Genomic DNA, 22018 nt, shown 5'->3' on the forward strand with positions numbered 1-22018 from the left:
CGATGGCGCGCGTAGCGGCTTTTGTCCCTAGGATTGCACGGCTTGGCATGCTAGGTTGAAAGGGTCGCTTGGCATGTGCCAATGGCGCGTGTGGCGGCTTGTCCTTAGGTTTGCACGGCTTGGCATGATAGGTTGCAAGCGTTGCTTGGCATGTGCCAATAGCGCGTGTGGCGGCTTGGCCCTAGGTTTGCACAGCTTGGCATGCTAGGTTGCAAGCGTTGCTTGGCATGTGCCAACGACGCGTGTGGCGGCTTGGCCCCTAGGTTTGCACGGCTTGGCATGCTAGGTTGCAAGCGTTGCTTGGCATGTGCCAATGGCGCGTGTGGCGGCTTGGCCCCTAGGTTTGCACGGCTTGGAATGCTAGGTTGCAAGCATTGCTTGGCATGTGCCAATGACGCGTGTGGCGGCTTGGCCCCTAGGTTTGCACGACTTGGCATGCTAGGTTGCAAGCGTTGCTTGGCATGTGCCAATGGCGCGTGTGGAGGCTTGGAAGGGAAGTGCTTGGAAGGGAAGCGCTTTGGAAGGGAAACTCTTGCAAGGGAAGCGCTTGTGGTTTAGGGTTTGACACGCCGAAACCCTAATTAGCGCCCTTTACTAGAATCGTTGTAGAATCCGCGTACGGACTTGGATTTTGACGGTCCTCCCCTTTATCGGACACGAAACAGAATTCTCCATTTCCTCGCTCGGTAATATTTAGGTTTTGAGCTTGTTTAGGGGGCTAAAACGGCCCGACAGTAAAACCAGGAAGAATTCGGAAGGGGTGGCAGTATGGCCAAGGTTAGATTTTTGTTGTATGGCTGGCATGGTATGCCTTTGGCGTGCAAAGAGTGTGTGGTATGTGCGTTTGGAACATGTGGCATGGTTGGCATGCCTTGGTGTGGAGACGTGGCTGGCATGTCTGGCATGTCTGGCATGCTGCTGGCACGGTGGTGCGGCTGGCATGTGTGGCATGCTGCTGGCACGGTGGTGCGGCTGGCATGTCTGGCATGCTGCTGGCACGGTGGTGCGGGAATTAGGGTTTGGTGTATCGAAACCCTAATTTAGCGTTAAAAAAGGCACCCCGGTAATTTTTGTGTAAGCGCGTTAAATGCACTAATAAATGTGTTAGTGTCACCGGTGACGTCATGCTATACGTGAGGTTTTACGGTTTTACCCCTGGTTCTAAAACTACCATCAACATTAAGTCCCCTGCTTAGCTTGTAACATGGGCCTTGTTGCGAGGTAAGCATAAGATGGTGACAGACGAAGATAGAACTGAAACAGTAAGTCATGAAGAGGACCGAGGATATTTGTCTGACCTTTTTCGAGATGTAAGTAGAATCCGCAATCTTTGCATCTGGTAGCTTTGCACGAATCCCAGTATGACTAGGTGTCTTTGGGGCCAGGCTTTGGTACGCGAGGCGGAGCTGCTAGCATAGACTTCGCATGAAAGGGATTTGTCAGCACCAATGGGCTAAGAATGGGCGTGGGCCGCTTGGCAAAGCATGGCGTCGGCGAGGGCAGCGCGGCAAGGGGAAACGCAGGTTTCCGGCAAGGCTTTGACATGGTCCACTGGTAAGGCGTTGGCATGGAAAGCGCGGATTGTCCTGGCACACCCGGAGCATTGGCATTGGATGGGATTAGCATGAAAGGCGCGGGGTGTTGCAAAAGCTGACGTGGAGCGTTGGCAAGACTGGCACTGGAAAGGAAAGCGTGGATGTCTTGAGAGTGGCAAGGCTTGCTCTTGTGGGCCCGATCGCCTTTCTTCATGCGCGGCTTTAACAGGGAATTCTTTCCTTATTCAAAAATATTTTTCGAGAGGTAGGTAGTATCCGCAATCCTTTCATCTGGTAGCTTTGCACAAATCCCGGTATGATTGGGTGTCTTCAGGGCTAGGCTTTGGAACGCGAGGCGGAGCTGCTAGCATGGACTTGGCATGAAGGGGATTTGTCTGCACCAACGGGCATGGAACGGGTGTGGGCCGCTCTGTAAAGTGCTTGGAAAGGCATGGCGCTGGTAAGGGAAGCGCTTTGGAAGGAAACGCTTGCAAGGGAAGCGCTTGCGGTTTAGGGTTTGACACGCCGCAACCCTGATTAGCGCCCTTTGCTAGAATCGTTTTAGAATCCGCGTACGGATTTGGATTTTGACGGTCCGCCCCTTTATCGGACACGAAACAGAATTCTCTATCTTCGAACGAGGGAATATTTAGGTTTCGAGCTCGATTAGGAGGTGATAACGGCCCGACAGTGAAAATCAGGAAGAAGTCAGGAGGGATGTTGCGGGCCCGGGGTGGCATAGTCGCGCGCCAGTCACCTATTCCCGTTCATGAATCAAGAAGGAATCTTCATTCTGTTCAAGCTCTAAAAACTCTGTTCGCATGGAAAGAGGTATCGACCCTTTTCTGTTTTCTGTTGCTCGTCCGGGTCCGTGCTTTCGTTCGCAGTGTCTCTCTAGTGGATTCCATAATTTACCAAACTTCATTGCATTCTTGGGATGGATGGATAAAACATACGCTCGGCAGCGATCATGTCAGGGATAACCTTGGAGGTTGTGATTGCGTTGTCGGTCCATCCTTGACTTTAGGTTGTTCAGTTTCTGGACCTTCCGATCAGGATGATGATATGTCGTGGATGATTGTATGGTAGAAATATCCCGAAGCCACATGATGAAATAGATGTTGGGAGACATTCTGTTGCCGATGTGCTGCTATCAAGTCTTCAAGCACTTTGTACCAAGAGACATCCTTTGAACCAGCTTCTGAATCTTGGACTGTCATATGGAATAGGATGCGGTGAGTAGTCCCCAGTTATGTTCTTGTTAAATCCGATGACGTGGTCGAATATGTGAATGTATCCTTGTGGTGTACTTTTGGAGTCTTCGATGCACATGTACGACTTCATGTTGAGAAATTCTTGCGGATCGTAAAACTTCGACAGCGATGATGTTGAAATCAGACATAACCAGGTTGAGGGGAATGAAAGCGTCCCATGCTGGTAGTCCCCATGTGTAGCTTACTTTCATTGCATCGCCTTGAATCCACGTCCACGGTATTTGATGCAAGCTTATTGTACTCTTCTAGATGCGTTGCCGGGATGCTCTGAATATCACATGGATGAAATATTCTTTGATGGTCGTCGGGATGGACTGCGATGATCAGTTCCCAGTCGCGCTCTTCTTTAGTTTCTGAAGTTGTTTCCTCTGGGAAGGCTTAGGATCTGCCGTGGCTTCGTAGAGTGTCGAAGGCGTCTTCTATACAAAGAGATGATGATATTCTTGCGCTGTACCCTTGAAGAGTAGATGACCTTGTTGTGGCTATGCCTTTTTGGTTGACTGTGTCTTCCGAGCTTTGACAGTGAAGGTATTTCGTATATATCCTCAATCCCCAAGTATGGTTTACATGTTTCCATCTTTGTAGTGAATGCTGCTGTGGTGAAGCTCTGGCTGAAATCAACAAATGAGCAGCAACATTTCTTGGTAGAAGATGTAGTCAGAGGAGACTGCATTATCGTGGTAACAAGGTAGGTTGACTGGATTTGTACGGGAATCCATGGAAGTAAAAGGATTGGCTGGATGTGTTAGCGAGCAAACTTTCCATGATCACGAGTTTTGGCGGGATGGATTAAAAGGCGGCCATGACTACGAATAATGGCTCGTTGTGATCATGATCCTTGACATGTGGAGCGCGGTGGTACGATCCTTTGCAGGAAGAAGCGGCGTTGAAGCATCTTTGGTTCTTGGAGAGGATGTTGAAACTTAGGAAGCCAAGCGCTGAAGTTTCGGCTTCGGATCCTGGAGCAGTTTATGGAAAGAACGCTGAAGCGGAGCGGCTGTTGGAGAGAATGTTAAAGCGGAGCGGCTGCTGAAGCTCACATTGAAGCGGAGCCGCTAGAGAGGCTTCGTCAATCAGTGTGCTGTAAGGCTGGACTTACTTCAAGCAGACAGTGGTTAGGAGTCCCCAGTTCCATCTATCAATCGTGCTCTCCAAGGGAGGTTGGGATTTGGGGACGATTTCTCTGGTTGGAAAAGGCTGCTTCCCTGATGCGGTACGGTCGAGGGATGCAAATATGTATTGATGTTGTTCCTTGGGGAAACATAGAATCTCATATAAATGTTTCATCACAGACTGTACAGTTTTTTGGTCGAAGTCCCCATAAATCATGCGTCTCTTGAAAAGAAGAGAGTCTTCGTGAACTCAGGGGGTTTGATGATTTTATTTGCTTCGATTTTGGAGAAGTCGTTCCTGATCTTTACGTGTGATGAAATCGGATTGCTGATTCCCTACGGGGAGTTCAAGTGCAACGCTAGAAGGATGTAAGCTGCTAGCGCTGGGAAGATGTAAGATGCTGTAAAGATGCAAGCTGGAAGTGCAAGTGTGACGCTGGAAGGACGCAATCTGTCAGCGCGCTGGAAAAGATGCAAGCTGTCGGCGCTGGAAAGATGTAAATTGCCGGTGTCGGAAGAACGCAAGCTGTCAGCGCTGAAAGACACAAGTTGTCGGTGCCGGAAGGACGCAAGCTGTCAGCGCTGGAAGACGCAAGTTGCCAGTGCTGGAAGGACGCAAGCTGTCAGCGCTGGAAAAGATGCAAGTTGTTGTCCCTGGAAAGATGCAAGTTGTTAGCGCTGCATCTTGTTGGAACGAGCGCTGGCTTGACATGGACGCTGGCTTGGCTTGGCGATGGTTCCGGCGTGGGCGCTGTCTTGGCGTGGCGCGGTAGCAATAAAGCGGGCCAGCATATTCCAGAAATGTACTCCAGCGTTTCTTGTGTTGGTGAAAACCCTAGCCATAGGTACGCCTCCCATAAACCTGTAGAAATATTGTTCTTCTCTTCGAATATTACCGTGGTAGCGTCAGCTACCTCATGAATAGTGACTGGAAATCGTTATGATGCAAAGTGGTACACATGGGCATGCAACTGATTCCATGAAAACTGGCCGTTAGGGTTTCTTTGAGATCCAAGGTTGCAGGCCAAGGCGACCGAAGGTCCTTCTGCGGACGTGGTCAAACAACAAGATGCGGAGGTTGGAAGGTTGTCCAAAGAGTTGGAGCTGAAACAGGCGGTCCTCCAAATGATGAAGGACGTCTTCTTTGAGAAGAGCAAACCACTGTTGAATGGCATCCTTTGGATGCACTTCTGGTTTCTGAAAAAAAAAAAAATTTTGAAAGGCGAATGAAACACCTGGCTTATGGTTTTGATTTTCTGGATTTCTGGTTTGATAGACAAGTGTTGCCTATGAGGGTTTTGGGTTATTATTCGGGATGAACCGGTTTAAGATGATGTCGTTTTTTGGTTATGATTGAAAGTGATGCGAACATCCCAGGGAAGATATGGAATCGTGAACATTGCGTATTGGTAGATGACATGGGATGAAACATAACATGGCTATTGGTTTTGTCATTCTCGTGAAAACTTGAAATTGTAAACCATATATTTTGTCTAGGCAAGATTTACTCGGTTTCCCGGATCTCCGGATGAAAAGGGGATCCTCCGTGTGTAAGATCAAGTTTTGTGGGAAGCACCGCCGCAATTGTGGGAAGTCCCCAGTCGTTTTGAATCACTTGATGACTATATCGTTTGCTTTCGGTTTCTGTGAAATCCCCAGCCGTCTCTTGCGGTCTGCGACTGGTAACCAGGTTGTATGATAGTCAAGTTGTGGATCCCTGAACAGATCGCTTGCTTCTGTCGTCCTGATGTCTGGATCGAAGTATGAGACCGAGGGTTGAAAAATGATATTGTAACCGAAAGATCAATCTCCCACTGTGGTCGCCAATTGTTTATGGGTGAAAATCGTTTCTGCCGATTTTGGTAATTCCGGTAAGTGAGTAAGAAACAGATCTAAACCCTAAACAAATGTACTGCACGGGAGTACTTTAGATTCGAGAGATCAATCTGTACAACTCCGGCCTAAACCAAGAAATGGCCGTTCCGGATTTACTTCGGTCACAAAGAGGAGGAGAAGGGCTGGTTTAGGGAGGGAAGCGAAGAGAGTGTTGAGATCAGAACAGTTCTGGAAGGGTATTACTTGACTTGTATCATAAGGTGAAAGCTTTTGGGAAAGCTAGCAAAGTTGCCTTTCTGAGTATTGTATTTCTCCTGACCAAAAACTTGTTTCTTGGTGGAAATAGGTAAGACCTATTTATACAAGTCTAAGTGAAACGTACTCTGGCCTCGTAAGAAAAAGAAACGGATGAGTTAAATGGGAAGAGGTGGTAACGCCTGGTATTGATGGAATTTGATGGAATTGATGTTCCATAGTGAAAGAGCATTTCACCATTACTTCCTGCATTTACTAACCGTTTTATTCTTAATACACTGTCTTGAAACGGGCATCTGTGTATGCCGCACGCTGTAAACCGCCAAACCAAAACCCTAAAGAGCACCCCCCAGTTTGTGACATGTATTGATGTCTCGAGTGTTTTCGTGGAAAACGTGTAGCATGTCGCTGGTGTTTGATAAGTTGAGCTTGAGAGACGTGCCGGCTCAGTGGCGACCTTCGACGGTCGAGATTTTTTGCATCTTAAGAGGAATCGTGGCCTTTGATGTAGGCGCGGCATGCCAAAGTGCAAGGGTTGCACGGCATGTGCCAATGGCTTATGTGGAATGCCTTGGATGTAGGTTGCACATAGGGTGCAAGTGGTAATGCCAAAATGCAATGCATGGCATGTGCCGATGGCGCGCGTAGCGGCTTTTGGCCCTAGGTTTGCACGGCTTGGCATGCTAGGTTGCTAGGGTCGCTTGGCATGTGCCAATGGCGCGTGTGGCGGCTTGGCCCTAGGTTTGCACGGCTTGGCATGCTAGGTTGCAAGCGTTGCTTGGCATGTGTCAACGACGCGTGTGGCGGCTTGGCCCCTAGGTTTGCACGGCTTGGCATGCTAGGTTGCGAGCGTTGCTTGGCATGTGCTAATGGCGTGTGGCGGCTTGGCCTTAGGTTTGCACGATTTGGCATGCTAGGTTGCAAGCGTTGCTTGGCATGTACCAATGGCGCGTGTGGCGGCTTGGAAGGGAAGCGCTTTGGAAGGGAAGCGCTTGCGGTGTAGGGTTTGACACGCCGAAACCCTAATTAGCGCCCTTTACTAGAATCGCTGTAGAATCCACGTACGGACTAGGAGTTTGACGGTCCACCCCTTTATCGGACACAAAACTGAATTCTCCATCTCCTCCCTCGGGAATATTTAGGTTTTGAGCTTGGTTAGGGGGCTAAAACGGCCCGACATTAAAACCAGGAAGAATTCGGAAGGGATGGCAGTATGGCCAAGGTTAGATTTTGGTTGTATGGCTGGCATGGTATGCCTTTGGCGTGCAAAGAGTGTGTGGTATGTGCGTTTGGCACATGTGGCATGATTGACATGCCTTGGTGTGGAGACGTGGCTAGCATGTCTGGCATGATGCTGGCACGGTGGTGCGGTTGGCATGTCTGGCATGCTGCTGGCACGGTGGTGCGAGAATTAGGGTTTGGTGTATCGAAACCCTAATTTAGCGTTAAAAAAGGTACCCCGGTAATTTTTGTGTAAGCGTGTTAAATGCTCTAATAAATGTGTTAGTGTCACCGATGACGTCATCCTATACGTGAGGTTTTACGTTTTTACCCCTGGTCCTAAAGCCACCATCAACACAAGTATTTAGTTAGGTTTAAGAACCCGACCCGAAAATATGACCCAACGACTCCAAACGTGTCCTTAGACCTTCCATGGTGTGAATACACGTTTCCCATTTGATAAGTTCGTGTACCCTGTCCGCAAACTTCAAATTCCAGCAGATATTTTCGATAATAAGCCTGCGAACTCGGTTCGCAAACCCAATTCGCGGACTTCACTGTCTTCGGTATTCAATGAAAACTGTTTTGGCCACAACTTCTTCATTCGAACTCGGAATGACCTCATTCTTTTTGCATTATTTTTATATTTCAATTCTCTTCAAGATGATGATGAGAAATCCTTAATTTGAATGAGTTAAGATCCGTCTTTGGGCTGAGTCCTGATTATGAGCGTTTTGCTCCTTTTCATCGCACTTCTTCTATTTGTCTTGGACTTGGGCACTTGGAAACTTGGAATACTTCTCTTCCTAGATATTTAAGCACTTTGTAGCTCCTTTGTGGATGATTCACCTATTGGAGACAAATAAGAGAAAACAAGAGTAATAATACGAAAACATGCAAGAATAATAGCTAAAGCAAGTATGGAATGGACACTAAAATCACATGAATTATGCACTTATCACTAACAACATAAGCATTTCGATTAAACACAAATACAAACTGTTATGCCACTTTTAAGCTTCTGCGTTATGAAATGATAACATGGTAGTGGAGTTTAATCACGATTTCTATGTTATTAAATATGCACATATTGAGGTCAAAACTTACTAATTTTGCTCCATCACTTGGTTCAATTCCACGCCTTTCAATCTCCTTCACATCACTTTATCTTTGACATAAACTCCAGTAAACCATTGTAGCATATACATTATCTCCCAGATGAGGATATAACCTCCTAAAGCTGTTTAAATATGTAGTCCAGATTAACCGTATCATGTGCTTAAGAAGATCATACCCTAAAAGCCTTGACAAACTCATTTCACTCGTATACCCGTCCCTAGTAAAAACTACTATAGATATCACAACCAACAAATGCTCAACATCCAGTTAAACAAGCTCTCTCAGGAGTCTAACTACAAGGTTCTCCCTTACTTATAGTTCAAACTGTGAGTGCAAAAAAAAGAGCAAAGTGTGATGCTTTCACCTACCCGTTCTCCTTTGAGAGACATAGTAAACTTAAAAGTATAATTGAGCAAGTTGCACCTTCAGCTCTGAATCTTCCATTGTTTCAAAGTAAGTCTTTAAATTTCCATAGTGTGGGCGGAGAAACTTAAGTTGTTTTGGAACATAAGTCATTGAGCTGGTCGAGGTACGTATTTCCTGCCTACAGGACAAAAGAGAAAGTACAATTGAGTTTCAAATTGGACAACTGGACATGCCAGTTAAATGCCACGTCAAATGTGGAATCATGGAATCAGTCTTCAAACATATTTTTAGGAGTAGGAGAACAATGATCTAATATCCAGTCATTTTTTAAAAGTGCAAAACTAGCCGAATGAACAAGAATACTTAACAAAAATGCAATTGAATCACCATAACATCGAAATGAGAGTATCCCATATGGCTAAGCATCAACCCGATTCAGATCTCTCAATAGAATGCTAATTATATTAGGATATTCAATTAGAATGTTGATTAGCACTGAAACAATATCACACAACTAGACCATACACTAAATAGTAATATTGCCTGAGCCAAGCCGGCTTGGGATCTGTGGCCCATACCATGATCCAGGAATCGTAAGTTAAAAACATGAAATCATCCTTGATCATTATCATCTGCCAATATGAAAATCTAAACATCAGCGAAATATTAAAAAAAAATAATCAAGACAGGACTAAGAATCGGAAACCTTCTCTCTGGAAACTTCAAAAAAAAATAACAAAAAAAGGCCTAAAACCCTAATATCTTCACTATTATAAAGCCAATAAAAACAAAGAAGGAAAAGAAGGAAAAAAGAATTACCTGTTTGAAATAACTGCCCTAAATCCCCAAATCAAATCAGCTGAAATAAGTAAAACCCAATCCTGGATTTGCTTTCTTCTCGCCTAACAAAATCAAAGAAAAAATAAATCATTAACATATAACATACACGAATCAAATCTCTAACTCTATTTCTCTTAGGAAAAACCCAAAAATATTGTGAAAGAGATTCGTTACAATTACTGTATTTTTTAACTTCCATCCTTCTATAGATCAATCAAAGTAATACCCTGCTCATATTTATGATTGAAACCCTAGATTAGAAATAAAAATACTGGATCTAAGTTTTCAGCTGTAGAGATTAAACAAGAGATCAAGTGTTACCAGAACTGATCTAAGAACAAGAAGAAGGTAGGATGGTATAATGATACGGTGTTGTGCTCAAGATTGTAGATGTGGAGTGAATCAGAGAATTTCAATGGAGGGGTATTTTTTTCTTCTTCTGTCTGAGAGAGTGAGAGAGAAGACGAGTGGTTGTGAGGATAATGATCGAGTCTAAGGATAAAAAGTGAGTTGTATGGCACACGCAAAATTCGCATGATTGAAAAATGTAAACTGTTTTCAGGTGTTCTCTGCCACACGCGTAAGTGGCATGCGTGAAAAAAAATAGTTGCTAATCGCAACTGAGCAACAGCAGTTGCGAAATTAGCAACAACAATTCGCAACTGAAAATTCGCAACAATTACATTTCCGTTGCGAAATTGTGTTGCTAAATCCCATATTTGGTGTAGCGACATTACGAATAAAGCCACAACTGGTAATGCAAGTAATAATACCAATAAGGATAATACTGATGGTGGTGGTGCTTTAAATACTCATCAGCAAGATTTTGCTTCAATACAAGTAAATTCTGCATCATTATCTAGTTCACCAGCTCCAGTTATGTCATCTCTGGGCTTCAAGTATTATATTTTGTTTATAGATGATTATTCAAGGTACCAATGGATTTACTGTTGAACTCACCAAGCGTAGCTTGGTTGAAGTCACCAAGCGTTGGTATGTCAAGTTTGGTTGTCATATTTTAGTGTGTCAAAACTCATCTAAAGTCGCTTGATTATATACTAGAGTCAACTTCGTTTAGGTTAGACTAGAAAGTATAGAATGTATAGACATACAAGTATTACTCCGAATACCTGAAGAAAGTGAAGAAGTAGCGAATTACAACGACGGCATCATCCTTTCGCTTGAGGTTAGTAATATTGACTTGAACGGTTTCATTCCTAACGTATCTTTCAAGTCGTGCTACATTGAAAACATAATTGTGAAGTTGTATATATTGTTGTAGATGGGGAAAAAAGATTTGCTGGTTTTTAAGGAATTGAGGAGACGACCGTACGGAGGAGACTCCTCGAACCGAGCGAAATGTTAAACCTCACACAGATGCACCGATGCAAAGGGGGTGCTTTATATTCGAGAGATCAATCTGTAGTACTCCGGCCTAAATCAAGACAATGACCGTTACAGAGTAATATCGGTCACAAGAGAGGATGGGTTGATCTGTAGGAGGGAAGCTGGGAAATGTGTGGAATCAATGGTAATCAAAGACTGTGGGTGTATAAATTCTGAATATGATAAGCTCTGAATGATTGAAATTGCTCAATTGATGAGTTGATGATCTCGTGTTGTCGATGAGACGTGAGATTGATGATACTGTTGATGATGATTCAATCATGATTCAGAGACTTATTTATATTGCTGGAATTTTAGACACCATGACCCCATGAAGTGTGACAGTTGATGGAATCAAGGAGTGGGGAAGTGGAGATCGTGTTTGAAACCAGTTGCTCAATGTGTGGAGACTTGGTCGATTTCCCACCCACTACCTCGTGAATTCCTTCAACTGATTGCACGACTTGCTCACATTCCATCGTGTGTTTGAACACACGTTCCGTAGACCGCCAGACCAAAACCCTAAGTGATACCCCCCTAAAGTAACACGATTGACGTCTCGTGGTATGTTAGTCAATTGAAGACTTCGTGGTTTGATGGGACGATGAGTCCATGTAGTTGCTGAGTTGAACATGATGTTTTGAAACTCATGAGTTGAACATGTCATGAGACAGAGGTATAGTTCTTACGATTAAGTGAGCAAGTATTGCTCATTCGATGGATCGTTGAATATTGATTGTTGAACCAATATTCCTTGGTTTGAGCAAATATTTATCATCTGATCAAGTGTTGCTCATGTGATGAATTGTTGAATATTTGATCGTCTGAGCATGTGTTGCTCATCTGATGGATTATTGGCAGCGTACCAAAAATATTAATTAGAATACTGGTCGTTGAACCGAGCATAATTAATAAAATTAATGACCATGAGGTCGTCGTAAAATTATTAAGGTTGGAATCTGGAATGATGATCCTTGGATTCAGAAACCCTAATTTGATCAATTGATGATCAATTCATGGTTCGTCAGAATTTTAACCATGGGACGAAGGAGGGAGCGACTACATGGGACCGTGGATCAACCATGTAGTGTCCATATGCTCACGTGAGCAAATACAAAGAACTCCTGAAGAGTTGGTAAAGAGATGATCAAATGCTGGTTTAATCATTTATTCAAAAATGCTCGTCTGAGCCTTAGGTGAAAAAACCTAATTAATTATGAAGAGGTGAGGGACTGACCAAGGGGTCATGAAACCGTCCCTGGGTGGTCACGGGATCGAATGACTATCACTTCATGAAAACCCAAAGTGTTTGGAAGAGTTTTGGACCTAATACGTGCAATTGTTCAAATTAGGTCAAAACTGTGAAAATCGATGGGACCGGCTTCTGTAAGCCAAAGAGACAATCTTGGTCGATCAAGATAACATTCTCGTGTCCCCAAGACGTCCGTGTCTCATCTGAGAATTTTGATATTTTCTGACGTGCAGTTGAGCGTCCATTCGCGAAAATATGCCAAAATTAGGGTTTCGCTGAAACTGAGGAAAACACCATGAGATGATGGAGAATAACTATAAAATAAAGGAATGAGGAGGCGTGGGACCGTGAAACCCAAGTACGGTCGGCCAGTCATGACCACGGTCCCGTGGTGCCTTTTCCTTAATTTTATAATATTTTTCATGATTTTATAAAAATATCATGGATTTAAAGAGTTTTGATGAATTTAGGGAGTTTCCCTGAAGTGAAGGAGTTTTCATGAGTTCAAGGAAGCAAAAATATTAAAATAATAAAAACAAGGGCGTGTGGGGCCGTGGGAGGCATGGCCGGCCGGCTAGGTCCCGGTCCCACAAGTTTTCATAATTTTATATATTTTTAATGTATTTTTCATGATTTGAGGGAATTTTTCCTAATTTGAGAGAAATACCATGAAATCAAGGAATTTGATAAATTCAAGGAAAATAAAATAAATAATAATAAAATAAAGGAGCGTGTGGGACCGTCTAGGGCCCGGTCCCATGAGTTTTCATAATTTTATATTATTTATTTCCTAATTTTTGCAAAATACCATGAAATCAAGGAATTTTTTCATGAAATCAGAGAAATAATAATAATAATAATAAAATAATGAGGAACCATAAGGTGTGGGGCCGGCTGGGACCAAGGCATGGCCGGTTTCCCAATGGTCACGCCCCACACTATTTTTCTTTAATTTTATATTATTTTCATGGGTTATAAAAACACCATGAAGTCGAGGAGTTTCCTCGAGACGAAGGAGATTTGTTCAAATGAAAGGTTTTTCATCAGATGAAGGAAAATAATAAAAATATGATAAAATATAAAACTGGCGTGGGATAGGTCATGGCACGGTCGGCCAGTCAGTGAGTCCAATCCCTTGGCGCCTTGGTCAATATTTTGATTATTCATTATTTTTCTTCCTATTTTGCAATAGTTTAATCGTTTCGTCGTATTTTGAAATACTCGTTCGTGCGGTGACTGTTAGTGCATCTTCGTTGAATACACTTTCACCATATAAATCGGGGCTTACTTAGAGGTAGCTCAGACGCCCGGTTGTTGATTATTTATTACTAATTGTGGAATTCAGTGGAGAATAATTCACAAAACTGAGTAATAAGATGTTTATTATTAATTCATAGGATCAGCTGAGGATTCGACTACGAATTCAGAATAATAAAGTGAGCATTACCATTCCATGGGATCGTAGATTCGACCATAGAATCGGATTAATTAAGATTTATCTATTACAATTTATGAGACCAGTTGTGGATTCAATCATGAAATCAGAGTAATGAGATAATATAGTTATTGATATTCTATGAGATCAAGCCGTGGATTCGATCATAGAATCAGAACAATTGTTTATTTCCATTCCATGGGACCAGTCATGGATTCGATACCATGGAATAGGAGCAATTGTTATTGCCATTCCATGGGACCAGTCATGGATTCGACCATGGAATAGGAGCAATAATAGATTATTCTGGGAATTCAGTAGTGAATGTCACGGCAGAATTAATCTTAATTAGGATAATTAACTTTGTGGCTCTATACTAGCAGAGCAAGCTGTCTAGGAGCATTAATTATCCCGATATGAGCTTGTCGGTAAGTCATATCCTTTATATAGTCAGGGTAAACTCGTTGTTTGTTCCTGAAGACGTTGTCGCTCCATACTAGCAGAGCAAGCTGTCTAGGAGCCGTCCATCTCGTGATACTATATAGAAATAATCACTGAAAGTGTTCAGTATTCATGAGATATGCCGTTGTCCAGTCGTGAGACTACATATCTACATGTACTCCGAGAAAAAGTACTCTCCGTTGAGAATTCGATGAGAGACCCGTATCTCAATACTCACGTCTGATTGCTGGATCAGAGCTTCGTATAATTATGAGTTTACGATTTTAGCCCTTGTCAAAAATCCACCATCTACAACTGTACATATTGTATAATAATCTAGTGATGTGACATGGTCATAATTGTATAATCATATTATTAGGGAATTAGACTATGAAGTATAACGCTTATCTTTTGAACTTCGTAGATATGACATCGACATAATCTAGTATATACTGTTATAATTATGTAAACGGGTTATGGTGAAGATTTCATCCTAGGAAAAAATGTTTTACATTCGTTTAAAGGAAGTACATTCATGAACTCGTTTCGTGAATTGAAAGAGAAATCATTAGGATTATTGGTCCGGCTATTCATTGCAAATCTTTGGATGACCAATATGTGTGAGATGGTAGAACCGATCGTAGCTATGTTGTGTATCTTGGTATAACTAATCACAATGCCTGATTTATGATTTGGTATGACTGGTTTTTATTAATTGGTGTAACCGATCCTAAGTAATCACCATGAGATGGTATGACCGATCCTAGTAATTGGTGTGAACGATCCTAGTAATTGTTGTAACTGATCCTAGTAATTGGTGTGACCGATCACAGAGTGTTGTGTAATTAATCCTTGTAATTGGTAACCCGTCCTGGTAACAGGTGTGACCGATCACAGGAGATACCATGGAAATATTGAATCGATCCTGGTAACTGATGTAACCGGTCCTAGTAACTTGTATGACCGATCACAAGTATTTCCATATTAAGGTATAACCGATCCTAGTAATTGGTAGAACTGATTGAACCCATGAATGAGATTTGATATTTGATCAATCACATAGTTATCTTGGAATACAGGTCAACCAGTTATAAACTTGTTTGGAAATGTGGTATAACCGATTCCATAGGGATATGCATACCATGGTTCTCGGACTTGGACTACATATATGCAAGTATGCGCACTATGCTTTATCCAATCATGGTTATTTTTTCTAAACTCCCATTTCAATCATTGAAACATTCTTAAAAGACGACAATAGCTGTCTCACACAAACTATTAGCTTCAGATCAATTTTCAAGTGATCGAATGATCAATACGAAACATTCCGAGTCTATATCAAATGACTGTCTCACACAAATCATGTAAGATGTTACCAGGCGATTTTCACATGATCATCTTATTAATTTCGTCAAGAATATAAGATGAACTTGGTTAAAGCGAAAGCTTACCAACACATATTTCGAGAAATGTGTAAGCGAGTTAAACTCAGCTCGAAATATCAAATGTGTATAATTGAAGTCTATATAGTTATACGACTTTTGTCTCAAATAAGAGATAGAGTAAATAGACTTTTGAGTGATAGATTAACGACTTGAAGACTTTATTGGGATTGTGAAGCCATACCCAACTATTTTCTCTGTAGTTGCGTGTTCTGATCTTGTTGTTTTCTATCGTGATTGAGTACTATCTTCTCTAAGATTTGCTCGAGATTTAATCTCCGGTAGGCAAGATAAAAAGTAGTCACAAACATCTTCGTCTCATCATTTGTGATTCCACAATATCTTGTTTCGCTACCATACGATTAAGATTATTGTGAGGTGATCGATATTTCTAGGATGTTCTTCGGAAATATAAGTTCGGTGATAGGATCCGGAAGAACCCTATATATGATAACCGCAATCGCACGGTGTCTAACTAATAGACAGGGGCAAGTACGGGTCGAACCCACAGGGAGCGGTGGAAATACCGATAATCAATATCTCAAAAAACTTAACTAGAAACAATATTTTTGGATTTTTGAAATTGAAAATGAAATAATAAAATTAAATCAAACTAATAAAGTGAACTCGCAATGAGATAGTCGGTAACCAGGGTCTATGGCATCCACTAATATTTATATTTCGCACTGAAAAGAATTCAAATCCAAATTTATGTATATGTCTTTGTTCTATTGCAACACTTGTTATTGGTATATGTTTTTGATCATAAGCTTGCATCTCCTAAGTATAGCCCATCAAATTATCTAAGCATGACCTATCAAATTATAATGACGAGGAAATTACCGAAAACATAATTTATAAATTCACAATTTTCACTTGCTTCGTCTAAGCATAACCCATCAAAAGATTTAACCTAAGCATGGACTATCAAATACTAACAAATACAATTGCAATCTATATGAATTTATGAATAGAGGCTAATGTATTATACGAAGCCGGTATGCAACAACTCATATTCTAATAAAATCGATAAACATAATTATAGACTTGAAGATTCATTTTATAGCCTAATACCAAAATTATTGCAATTTATTTTCGTAATGGTCTATGCTTGAAATAACTTTATCCATGAAACCCTAGTTACAAAAATCTTAGCAAAACATGGCTTTCTCAAAAGCCATAAACATATTAGAAAGAATCAATCACTAATCACAACGAGAAATGGAGAACACTAAAACTTCAAACCCTTGTAGACGGCGTACGTCGCCGCCAACCACTGTTCCTTTCTCCTCTTCTTGGATCTCTCCGCTGCGGCTTCAGTAGCCTGGTCGGCCTCCCCCTTTTCTGAGTTGACTTTGTTCATATATACCAGTATAGGTGCTGCGAAACTAATATAAGACCTAGCAATATCTGCAAAGCCCGGTCCATCAGCGGTCCATCACTAGCTCCGGTTTCCAAATCCACCAATTTCCAAATTCGAACTCGAAACTGCCAGCAACACCAATTATTTGTTCTTCTCGCTGGACTTCTGAATCTCATCAGCACTCGTTATACAAGCTCCGGGAATCCTTACTCTACTCAGATCGAAGCAGCCAACATCTTTCAATATGAATCAACAGCAACAACCCAATTTCAGGCCACACATACATAGCCACCAACACTGTCTCGATGAAGTACTGGCGTTCAACCAGTTCGTCTCCATTAAGCACAATCAATACCCCAGTTATTGCTACCATCTTCTTCCATTCGAGTACCCTTAATGCAACAACAGCTTCTATGATTCCTGACATCGAATTAACCCATAAAACTCTCAACCAGCAACCAATCCAGTCACCAGAAACCATGGCGGCAACACCATTTCTTACTGCTCTCGGTTCCATCCTCTTCTCTGCGAATCATTACCACTACACTCTCTTCTCAGTCGATAGACTATCCCACAGACACCATCTCTTGACTTCTTTGCTCCATCATCGCACAGCTCACCCAAAGTTAGTCCACATCAACAACTCTTGCACCCACTGCATAGAATCCATCTCCTAAATCCATTGTTTTCGCAGTACTCAACATCTCCATTCGCATCAAACATCCAATATTATAGCTTCATAGCCCCTTGTTGTTCATTACCCTTTCCTTCGAATGACACGAACACCACCAAAACCATTGTTGTGTTGCCGTTATAGAGACCTAGAACAACCACCAGTAAGCTGGATTTCATCTCCATCACCGTTTGCAGTGGAACCCCATCCATCAGCAATCACCGTCAGTTCGAGTATTGCAGCCAACCGATGCTTCTCCCAGCCAACATGCACATCGAAACTTCTCTGAAATTTAATTTCTCAAGAACACCTCTTACCCATTGGAAAACTCCCATCTTTCAGTTCATGCCACGTCTCACTCTTTATTTTCATTTTGGTATGTGAACAAAAGTTCACAGAAGCATCACTTGTTGTTACCTACTAGTGGAATCACATTATTGAGAAAAAGAAAAACACCTCTTTGTTTAATCGAATCAATGTCTCTGGCCATGAAATGAGGAAGCCGTGCGGCACATGAGCTGTTGGCATGACAATTGAGCTGGCTTCTCTTGATGCTGTGAATGATTTTCTCAATTTCATCGCAAACGTCAATTAACCTGCAATTTAGGCGTTTATTCCTCGGATGATCGAAATATGCTTGTATTTTCTACAAAAGCACTAAAATAGTGTTATTATCCAAAATATCGAGTCCTAGCTAATATAAATATGAGTATAAAATATAGCATTTACATGCTTATCAACACCCCACACTTATATTTTGCTAGTCCTCGAGCAAAACAAAGAACTGACCCGCTACACAGCTGGTCATAGCATAAGAGAGAGTTAGACCCGCTACACAGCTGGTCATAAAATGAAAATTTGAAATACCGTACCAGGACCCGCTACACAGCTGGTCATAGAAAATACCATACAAAAGACCCGCTATACAGCTGGTCATGATAATTAACATACACAAGACCCGCCACACAGCTGGTCATAACCCTGAAAATCATATAATATATATTATTTTTTTTAAGACCCGCTACACAGCTGATCAATTTTTTTTTGTAGACCCGCTAAACAGCTGATCATTCATTCAAATTCTTTTTTTTCTTTAATCAAAATTCCTAACGAAAGTGCCACTCCCCCACACTTAAACATTACATTGTCCTCAATGTATTTGAGTCATCCAACATAGAAATTAAGATGGGAAATTCAAGCAAACAAATAAAAGATAGAGGAAAGAAAACAAATCTGATGGGTTGACTCCCATGAAGCAAAATCGTATGGGTTGACTCCCATAAAGCATAATCTTTGTATCCCTGTAAAGCATATATATAAAGTCTGAAAAGTTGGGGATCATTCCAACAAATCAGTTCAGCTGCGAATATGAACCTGCAAGCACTATAAACCTCCAAAAAGAAGTGTAAATCCATTCCCAATAGAAAATAATCCTTAGTCGAGATAAATAAATCACTCACATGGACAACAAACATAGAATGTATATTATTTTTTATTTGGGAAGCACACTTTAAATCAGGTTCCAAATCAGCTGAAATACATTTGGTCGACACATTATCTTCACTAGAAATCCGAGGAGGTAATGAATCGACATTTTCAAAAAGCAAAGAATCATCAAACTCATCACAATGACCTAAATATGCATATTGTGGTTCAAGTTTATCAAAATCAGTAACTCTTAAATCTGGTTCTAAGTCTGCGGAAATAACTTCCATTATTGAGTTACGTTGATTAACTATTGGAGGTCGCAATGCATTGATAATATCAATAATCATAGAGTCACCGGAATCAGAAAAGTGGGCTAAACAAACAGATAAAGGCTCAAAATCATCGACACAAGTTGTCTGACCAATAACAATATGTTCAACATTCACATCAGCATTCAGAAAATCACTAGATGGATCAGAAAAACAAGAGCACAATGGAGCAACAATATCATGAATAATCGCCTCATCACTATCTGTAACTAAGTGACTTATAGGAAACTCATTATTTGAATGATTAGAAAATATCTCATTATGCACATCTACTGTCTCTAAGTCATCAGACTCAACAATAGTATCTTCTGTATAAATATGTTCTTCCAAATCATCATTATCTGAATAAATGGCGTCTCTAACACAACTCTCATCCTTTTGAATAGACAAATAATCATTTAAATTATCATGAGTTGGGTAAGATACAATAGATTCAGATATTTTAACGGTATCATAATTCCTAAAATCCACTTGTAACGTCAAGTTCATTTTCACCCTCATGGTATTGGGGTTGATACTCATCTGAATAACCACCCATAACGAAATTATGTGGATTCCAAGTTCCATACCTGAGACGATTATAATCAAGAACTTCCTTATACCGTGACCCATACTTATATTCACCAAACGTCATAGACGACGTCTCGCGCAAAGCATTCATCGTTCTCAAAAGGGCTCCTGAAATAAAATTCTGAAGCACAAAACAAGTCAAAAGGAAAAAGAAATCCTAAAAAATAAAATAAAAAATAAAAATACTGTACAAATAAAATAAAATAAATAAACACCTAACTATTTACAAAATCAACAATACTAATTACAATATTCCACAGCCGCTCCCCGGCAGCGGCGCCAAAAATTGTTAGGATCCGGGAGAACCCTATATATGATAACCGCAATCGCACGGTGTCTAACTAATAGACAGGGGCAAGTACGGGTCGAACCCACAGGGAGCGGTGGAAATACCGATAATCAATATCTCAAAAAACTTAACTAGAAACAAAATTTTTGGATTTTTGAAATTGAAAATGAAATAATAAAATTAAAGCAAACTAATAAAGTGAACTCGCAATGAGAGAGTCGGTAACCAGGGTATATGGCATCCACTACTATTTATATTTCGCACCGAAAAGAATTCAAATTCAAATTTATGTATATGTCTTTGTTCTATTGCAACACCTATTATTGGTATATGTTTTTGATCATAAGCTCGCATCTCCTAAGTATAGCCCATCAAATTATCTAAGCATGACCTATCAAATTATAATGACGAGGAAATTACCGAAAACATAATTTATAAATTCACAATTTTCATTTGCTTCGTCTAAGCATAACTCATCAAAAGATTTAACCTAAGCATGGATTATCAAATACTAACAAATACAATTGCAATCTATATGAATTTATGAATAGAGGCTAATGCATCATACGAAGCCGGTATGCAACAACTCATATTCTAATAAAATCGATAAACATAATTATAGACTTGAAGATTCATTTTATAGCCTAATACCAAAATTATTGCAATTTATTTTCATAATGGTCTATGCTTGAAATAGCTTTATCCATGAAACCCTAGTTACAAAAATCTTAGCAAAACATGGTTTTCTCAAAAGCCATAAACATATTAGAAAGAATCAATCACTAATCACAACGAGAAATGGAGAATACTAAAACTTCAAACCCTTGTAGACGGCGTCCGTCGCCACCAGCCTCTGTTCCTTTCTCCTCTTCTTGGCTCTCTCCGTTGCGGCTTCAGTAACCTGGTCGGCCTCCCCCTTTTCTGAGTTTTGTCTTTGTTCATATATACCAGTATAGGTGCTGCGAAACTAATATAAGACCTAGCAATATCTGCAAAGCCCGGTCCATCACTAGCTCCGGTTTCCAAATCCACCAATTTCCAAATTCAAACCCGTTACTGCCAGCAGCACCAATTATTCGTTTTTCTCGCTGGACTTCTGAATCTCATCAGCACTCGTTATACAAGCTCCGAAAATCCTCACTCCACTCAGATCGAAGCAGCCAACAGCTTTCAATATGAATCAACAGTAGCAACCCAATTTCAGGCCACACATACATAGCCACCAACACTGTCTCGATGAAGTACTGGCATTCAACCAGTTCGTCTCCATTAAGCACAATCGATACCCCAGTTATTGCTACCATCTTCTTCCATTCGAGTACCCTTAATGCAACAACAGCTTCTATGATTCCTGACATCGAATTAACCCATAAAACTCTCAACCAGCAACCAATCCAGTCACCAGAAACCATGGAAGCAACACCATTTCTTACTGCTCTCGGTTCCATCCTCTTCTCTGCGAATCATTACCACTACACTCTCTTCTCAGTCGATAGACTATCCCACAGACACCATCTCTTGACTTCTTTGCTCCATCATCGCACAGCTCACCCAAAGTTAGGCCACATCAACAACTCTTGCACCCACTGCATAGAATCTATCTCCTAAATCCATTGTTTTCGCAGTACTCAACATCTCCATTCGCATCAAACATCCAATATTATAGCTTCATAGCCCCTTGCTATTCATTACCCTTGCCTTCGAATGACAGGAACACCATCAAAACCATTGTTGTGTTACCGTTATAGAGACCTAGAACAACCACCAGTAAGCTGGATTTCATCTCCATCACCGTTTGCAGTGGAACCCCATCCATCAGCAATCACTGATAGACACATTTTGATGGTGCTCA

General features: G+C 41.3%; 1 long non-coding RNA gene across 4 annotated transcripts; it reads right to left on the reverse strand.

The window, feature by feature from the left end:
* Positions 1-7467: 7467 nt before the first annotated feature.
* On the reverse strand, positions 7468-10022 carry LOC113313573. Of its 4 annotated transcripts, none has more exons than XR_003341937.1 (5): positions 9880-10022; positions 9538-9620; positions 9297-9350; positions 8341-8896; positions 7468-8082 (listed from the first exon to the last, which is right to left on the reverse strand). It is a non-coding gene; the product is annotated as an uncharacterized LOC113313573 (long non-coding RNA). The 4 variants fall into 4 exon arrangements; XR_003341936.1 differs by lacking the exon at positions 7468-8082 and adding an exon at positions 9733-9785 and having other exon boundaries at positions 8163-8896; XR_003341935.1 differs by lacking the exon at positions 7468-8082 and having other exon boundaries at positions 8163-8896.
* Between the last annotated feature and the right edge of the window lie 11996 nt (positions 10023-22018).

Source organism: Papaver somniferum, chromosome 9, assembly GCF_003573695.1.
Source record: "Papaver somniferum cultivar HN1 chromosome 9, ASM357369v1, whole genome shotgun sequence".
Classification (NCBI taxonomy): Eukaryota; Viridiplantae; Streptophyta; class Magnoliopsida; order Ranunculales; family Papaveraceae; genus Papaver; species Papaver somniferum.